General features: G+C 46.9%; 1 long non-coding RNA gene across 1 annotated transcript; it reads right to left on the bottom strand.

The window, feature by feature from the left end:
• Window positions 1-4,847: 4,847 nt before the first annotated feature.
• LOC139251226 (uncharacterized) lies at window positions 4,848-7,179 on the bottom strand. The gene is made up of 2 exons (XR_011591381.1): window positions 7,110-7,179; window positions 4,848-4,951 (listed from the first exon to the last, which is right to left on the bottom strand). It is a non-coding gene; the product is annotated as an uncharacterized lncRNA (long non-coding RNA).
• Between the last annotated feature and the right edge of the window lie 588 nt (window positions 7,180-7,767).

Below are 7,767 nucleotides of genomic sequence, written 5' to 3'. Positions count from 1 at the left end.
GGGGGAGGGAGGAGAGAGAGGGGGGAGGGAGGGAGAGAGAGGGGGAGGGAGGGAGAGAGAGGGGGAGGGAGGGAGAGAGAGGGGAGGGAGGGAGAGAGAGAGAGAGAGAGAGAGCGGGGGGGGGGGGTCGGGAAACAGGAGCGGGGGCGAGGGGTCGGGGAACAGGAGCTGGGGGGGGGGGGGGTCGGGGAACAGGAGCGGGGGGGGGGGTTGGGGAACAGGAGCCGGGGAGCGGGTCTCGGGGCGGTGGGGTGGTGGGGGGAGCGGGTGTCAGGTCTCGGGTCGGGGGGGAGCGGGTGTCAGGTCTCGGGTCGGGGGGGAGCGGGTGTCAGGTCTCGGGTCGGGGGGGAGCGGGTGTCAGGTCTCGGGTCGGGGGGAGCGGGTGTCAGGTCTCGGGTCGGGGGGGAGGCGGGTGTCAGGTCTCGGGTCGGGGGGGAGCGGGTGTCAGGTCTCGGGTCGGGGGGGAGCGGGTGTCAGGTCTCGGGTCGGGGGGGAGCGGGTGTCAGGTCTCGGGTCGGGGGGGAGCGGGTGTCAGGTCTCGGGTCGGGGGCGAGCGGGTGTCAGGTCTCGGGTCGGGGGGGAGCGGTGTCAGGTTCTCGGGTCGGGGGGAGCGGGTGTCAGGTCTCGGGTCGGGGGGGAGCGGGTGTCAGGTCTCGGGTCGGGGGGGAGCGGGTGTCAGGTCTCGGGTCGGGGGGGACGGGGTGTCAGGTCTCGGGTCGGGGGGGAGCGGGTGTCAGGTCTCGGGTCGGGGGGGAGCGGGTGTCAGGTCTCGGGTCGGGGGGGAGCGGGTGTCAGGTCTCGGGTCGGGGGGGAGCGGGTGTCAGGTCTCGGGTCGGGGGGGAGCGGGTGTCGGGTCTCAGGTCGGGGCGGGGGGGGGGGCTGAGCGGGTGTCGGGTCGGGTCTGGTCGGCCTCGGGGGGGCTGAGCGGGTGTCGGGTCGGGTCTGGTCGGCCTCGGGGGGGCTGAGCGGGTGTCGGGTCGGGTCTGGTCGGCCTGGGTGTGGAGCGAGTGTCGGGTCTGGTCGGGCGGGGAGCAGGAGCTGGCCGTGGGAGGAGCCTCATTCACGCAGCCCCAGTGAGGCCATTGGGCCAGGGCTAGGGGCTGCGTGCCCCTCCCACACAGTTCGGTGCCTGGAGCTACTGCACTTGCGTGCCGACTGTAGCGCGCATGTGCAGAGGTCCCGGCACTGTTTTCAGCGCCGGGACCTGGCTCCGCCCCCCCACAGCTGGTGCTGGCTGCGCCGAGGGCCAGAGGACCTACAGTTAGGTGGAGAATACCGAGGATTTTTTTAGGCGCCGTGGAGTTGGGTCACGGATCAGCCATAATCTCATTGAATGGCTCGAGGGGCGAGATGGCCTACTCCTGTTCCTATGTTCTTGTAACAGTGATAATGTACGTTATTGTATAATTATAACAATACAGGTTGAACCTCTTATCCAGCACCCTCGGGACCTGGCCTGTGCCGGATAAGGGATTTTGCCTGACAAGGAGTGGCCACGTTAAATTGGATGGTACAGGTACTGAGCAAGGGGATATCGGGGCAGGCTGGCTTGGGGCTGGGAGTGCAGCAGAGATATCTTGGGGGGGAGGGTGAATCACGGGGTCAGGCCAGCAATTGCGGGAGTCGGCAGCGAGCAAGGACTTCAATTTGTTCATGTCGGAATTCTGCACGTACGCCAGGGATGGTGCCGGAGGGGTGGTGCCAGATAAGGGAGGTTCAACCAGTAGTAGTAACACTGTGCAGATTTTAGTATATAGTAAAGGGAAAGGGTAAACTTGTTTCTCATTATAATTAGAGTTAATCGACACATGTTGAAGTATGAATTTCTGCACAATTACAAGCTCTAGGTTGACACAGAAATATGTCAGTCATATGTTGTAAAAAAAAGTGAAAATACAATGTATGTAGCCAATAAATAATAGCTCGCTCACATACAAGTGGAAAACTGATTTTTTTTCAAAACTAGTAGATCTCTTGGGGCATTGATCACAGTAAATCAGATGACACTTTGCGCCATAGGGAAAATAATATTGTTCCATGTAAAGTGCTATTATTCTGCTACGGTGAAGTTTGAGCAATTTAATTAGTTTCTATTTTTAAATGGATGTTTTTTTTTCCCCCCCTCACTGCTCAGTTCTGACAAAATGCTCTTTAAGGAGTATGACATTTTAGTCAGAGATAATTCTGTGACACGAAAATTTGACCGAGTCAAGTGTGACACTGAAACGTGACAAGACAATAGGAAATATTTGTAACATGTACCATTTTTATTATATTATTAGAAGAATTCCTGCAGCACTCTTCACAGCAAGATGATATGCTCTTTTGTAAGGATAGGGTTCTATATATAATAATGTATTATTCTGCTAAAATACAGCTGGGTTCCCTTAAGGCCATAATGTCTAATTGCTGTTAAATAACAGAGGTTCAGGTCATTCAGAGTACATGTTGTACCTCTCCAGTCCAGGACTCATTAGTCCGGAAACATCCCTGGTCCAGCATCAGACCCGGCGTGGGTGGCGTCCCACACTGTTCGTTAAGGCAAGTGGGCTGGGCAAGGGAAGAGCAGGTGGCTGACTGAGGTGCCAAAGCTGGGCCTGGACCCAGGATGTCTGCCTATCCTCACTCCCCCCAGGCTCGCGCACTCTTTCTTTCTCTCCTCTTGCTGCCCGCCGCCGCCTGCGGTCTCTCTCTCTCTCTCTCGACTTCTGGACAACTAAACGCTGCGCAGTAGGTTTCTATGCAACGCATGCGCAGAATGAGCCCAGGTCGTTGTTAGCAGCGATGTCACCAGTTGACCTCCCATGGTTCGGAAAATTCTCTGGTCTGGCACCAGTCAGGTCCTAAGCATGCCAGACTGGAGGTACAACCTGTATAACTTTTGTTTGGTCAGATACCCTAGCTGACTGGAATGTGCTCGAGGTTAGAGGTTAGAAGTGCAAGTCAGAAGTCTCTAGCATTTTAAGATTGCTTTGCATCTCTAACAAAGTGCCATTTTTAAACATTCCTCATGTACCTTTTTTATACATTACCAGATAATCGCCCATAGGATTGCTTATGGTATCTCATAATATAGAAGCATCATGCCAATTGAATTCACAATGTATTTTTCTGCAAGTAAGATTGAGCTGTAACGCCTAAACTCCAATTGCTAAGTCAATAGAGCCTCAGAACTTAATTGTTCTATGGTCAGGGAACACTGGAAATTGGAATCTGCTGGTCAGTTTTCAGCTCAGCAGCACAATGCATTTTAGCATTGTTTTGCCCATGCACATGCTGACCGACATACCACATACATCAACTTGACTGGAATTAATTAAAATCACATGGCTGTGTGTTCACATTCAGCACCATACAGCGTTAGCTTTAACAATGGCAATTATTACCTAATAACTGCCACTGCGGGTTTTTTTAAATCCTAATGTGTAAACTGGACTTACTCGAGATAGTAAATGGAGGTGAGTTACTTCTCCAAATGGGGTAAAGGTGAGACTGCAAGTCAACCAACAGTACAATCCCAGTCCTCTGGTTTCATAGAAATGGTGGAAGCAGGCAAACCTCAAGGTGCATGCATTTCCTTCAGTGATCAGTTGCCAAGTGAGGGCATCATATAATTACTGCCTCCCATTCTGGGGCACCTCTCCACACAAGAAAAAGACCACCTCACTGCAAAACTGTTTAGCAAAACTGTTTAACAAAACTCAAACATGCAGTCTAACTGCATAGGAAGTAGTTTACTTGGGAATGAGCCTTGTATAATTCATTTGCAATTTTGTTGCTCAAAGAGTTATGCGTAAGTTTACTCCAAACATCACATTGAGTAAATTATACAGTACCTTCTATACACTAGTCATACAAGTTAAAATGGGGCATCTAGCTCCCTGATGCTTTAAATGAGTTGATTTATTATGGAGTGATACTGAGACATACAAACCAGAAAGGTCTCAGGATTAATCTCTAGTCTGTGCTGATTTTAACCTTCATGTATATGTGCGTGTTTGTGTTTTTACAGAAACAGTGGGTGACAACATGATCGGCTCTGATACCCTCCATTGCTGAATGGACTTGCAGGTGAAGAATGGCCATTGGAGGAATTCTGGCATCCGTGGAACTATACACCAGTAAAGTCAGCGCCATCGATAAAGGAAGGTAGATGTATACCAAGTCTAATTAGGGCACAGCCATATTTATATCTCTCCCCAGTTGAATCTTCATTACCCACTATAACAAAGATATAATGGTGATTAACTGAGGGGCCCCAAAATGTGGTTTTGCACAATGATACGCCATGCATAGGAATAAAGACAAGTACAACACAAACAACAAGAGGAACATTGTGTAGTTTTAACTGCCAAGAAGAGATGAAATGTAAATAAAATAAATATCAACAGGCTGTGCAATGAGCTGAGTGTAGCACGAGGTTTTGCTCTGTAAAATTCTGGTGGGTTAATTAGAACACAGATAATGCAGGTTCCACAGTCATCTGAATTCCTGAAGATTATATTTAGAATTTTAGTGACACACTGCTGTGCAGAATGGATTCAAGTTACAGACCAATCTCTGAGCCGGTCAAATTAATGTGCGGTTTCAGAACCGTGGGGATGGAGATGTTATATATTCCTTAAAAAGTACAATAGTGAGAAATAAAAGTCTGTCCCAAATACTATTTTAGCTTGAAGGTTTAATTCACAAAATACTTTGCTAAACTATATGATTCATTGCATAATTGGTTACCATTCCCACATTTATTTTCTGCCAGATATTTTATTTACTAAAAAATATGAAAGCACCCAAAACCAAATAATAACATATATATTGATAGGCTTTATGCCATTAAATAACTCTCACCTCTGAAAGTTGCCTCTGTAGATCTGTAATCTTTCTTTCATATATCATTTTCCTGTCTGACACGATTGCCATAAGGTTAAACCTTATCTCTCCCTCACTGTACCTAGAGCAAAAAATATATGGCAGGTTTGTGCTAAGACACCTAAAACCAATTAACATTTGGTTTAATAAAACAAAACAAATAGTAGCCGCTACCCATTTCCAACTGAGTAAAATGACTCCAATTTTTTTAAAACTTGCATTTCGATAGCACCTTTCATGTCCTTGCGATATCCCAAAATGCTTCACGATCAATAAATTACTTTTAAATGCACTAATTCTTGTTTTATAAACAAATACGATAACCAATATATACACAGCAAGGTCCCACACATAGTAAATAAATGAAATGACTAGTAAATCTGTTTTCTTTAGTTCAGGACACTCCTAGAGAACTCTGCTCTTTGAGAAATGCCAATGGGATCTTTGCAACCAACTGAAAACAGAGACATCTGAATTTAACGTCTCATCCAAAAGACGGCATCTCCCAACAATGCAGCACTCCCTCAGTACTGTTCTGGTGTGTTGGCGTAGATGTGGTACTCAAGTCTTGGACTCAGAGGCAAGATTGCTAACACTCAGCCAAGTCCAACCGCATACATAGTCATACTGCAAGTGTAAAGTTGTTCAGCGTGGGAAATAACCACAGCAAACAAAGTCTATAAAATGTCACTGATTTTAATTTTTGAAGAACAGAGTCCAGAGCAAGAAAAGGTCATTCTGTCCATCAAGTCCATTCTAGCCACAGCCTATGTACAATTACTATATCATAGAGTTCATCCTCACTACCATCTGTGGATCCTTTACTTTAAGGAGCACCAAATTCCAAACCTCCTTGGAAAAATTTAATCAAGCAGTACCAATAAACATCTCTATGACCCTCAATTCTCTTCCTCTGACCTATAGCACCTTTGGAGATTTTGATGCATGATCTCCAAAACCAAATGCAATACTCCAGAAATGGCTTCATTAATACATGTGTAATCTCAGTATTAACTTGTTTTAATCGCATGCTCACCGGATACAACAACAACTTGCCATAACAAGGTGCATCCCAGTACCCAATAACTGCTTCACATTCACCAGATGCTCTCATGGTCTGATCAATAGTCACTACCAATCCTTTGTGGTTTCTGCCAGTGGAAACCTTTTCACTTCACTTTCACTGATGCAGGATACACAGGATTATTGGCCAGCATGCCTCACACTGATTTGCTTCTGTTCCAAGCAATTGCTTGCACCTGGGTGGCATGAGATTTCCATCTCAGACCATCTGCATAATTAATCAAAGTATGCCTGTAAATGATCAATCTCCTTTACTACTATTCAGCTGTTCACATTGCTTCACATCAACAAATCTATTACCCTATTGCTTATTATTCATACTGGTTACTTTTGCCCCAGGCAAGACATTTTCCATTAGTTGCTACGCAGCCTTGTTGCTAAACCAATTCTGAACGCATCTACGGCTAAGCATCTATGAGCTTAGTCTTTCCTACTAGTTTTGCACGAGGAACTTTGTTGAACATATTTTGAAAATCCAAATAAATGACAATTACAAGGATTACCCATGTCTACTAACAGAGAGGCTAGAGAGTACGTAACAAAATAATTGTGTCACTTTTGAGTTTTCTTCCTCCTTCGCCTGAAGACGATAGCTCTTGCTGGCTTGCAGCTCTACAAGTAACAAAAGTCATCCAGTACTTTTCCCAAGTGACCATTCTTCATATGCTGTATAGTGTCAGGTTAGTTTAACCACAGAAGGCACCAATGCCAAGCTAGATCCTGTTTTCACCCACTGTCCACACATACAAACCTTCCTTCGAGAAAGTGATTGATAAGCAGGAGCAAGAACCATGTCAGCTTTTCACCTCCTTAGCCCAAGGTACTGCAGCTAATTTTAGCATTATCACCATTCTGGTCAGATAAGAGCACGAGAAAAATCTGAAAAGGCCATTCTCCCAATTGGAGCTCTTGTACAAGGATCCACATTTTCCCACCACAATACCCAATTGTATTTTCAGTAACTTCGATGCTTTTGCCTTTACTATATTCACATTTTATTTAGGACTACTTTTGGCATTCTATATTTTACCCAATTATCTCACTAATGTGTAGACAGCGGTCAAGAATAATTTCCTCTTAAACTATAAAAGGGCCAGTGCACCAAAGTAGGCTTAAATTTGTTTGTATACACAGTAAAAAGTGACGCCAAGACTTACTTCTGTATTCGTTTCTCAATGACTGGTCGCACTGCACTGACCCAGTCATCTTGATTGCATGTTCCTAAGAAAAGAAAAGCACACTGCATCAGATCACTTCAATATTGGCAACGGACATAAACAAATAAAAATATTTTCTGAAAACTAATGGGTGCTGTTCACAGTAAGAAGGATATATTGTTTTACAACAATAATAATGTTCTACGGTGGAAGGGCTTAAATTGAACAATCTTAAAGAAAAGTACCACAAGAAATAAAACCAGTAATCTCTTTGTGCTTTCTGCTGCGCTGGATAATCTAGCCCTCCCTCAAGGAGAAAAGCCAGGGCTATACAAGCAGCAGCCAATGTCAAGTCACCCCATCCCACCCCCCTCAACCTCCCCCACTCTCCCCCCCACACCCAAACCCCCTCCAACCCCCCCCCCAAACCCTCCCTCCAACACCCCCCTCCGCATCCCAACCACACCTCCGCCTCCCCTTCCCTCCGCCCCTGCCCCCTCCTCCTCCTCCTCCCACCCTTCCTCCTCCTCCTCCTCCTCTCCCACCCCTCTCTCCTCCTCCTCCTCTCCCACCCCTCTCTCCTCCTCCTCCTCCTCTCCCACCCCTCTCTCCTCCTCCTCTTCCCCTCTCCCCCCCTCCTCCTCCTCTTCCCCCTCCT

This window comes from Pristiophorus japonicus, unplaced genomic scaffold (genome assembly GCF_044704955.1).
Source record: "Pristiophorus japonicus isolate sPriJap1 unplaced genomic scaffold, sPriJap1.hap1 HAP1_SCAFFOLD_4245, whole genome shotgun sequence".
NCBI lineage: Eukaryota > Metazoa > Chordata > Chondrichthyes > Pristiophoridae > Pristiophorus > Pristiophorus japonicus.
This window is presented reverse-complemented; position numbering and strand designations above follow the sequence as displayed.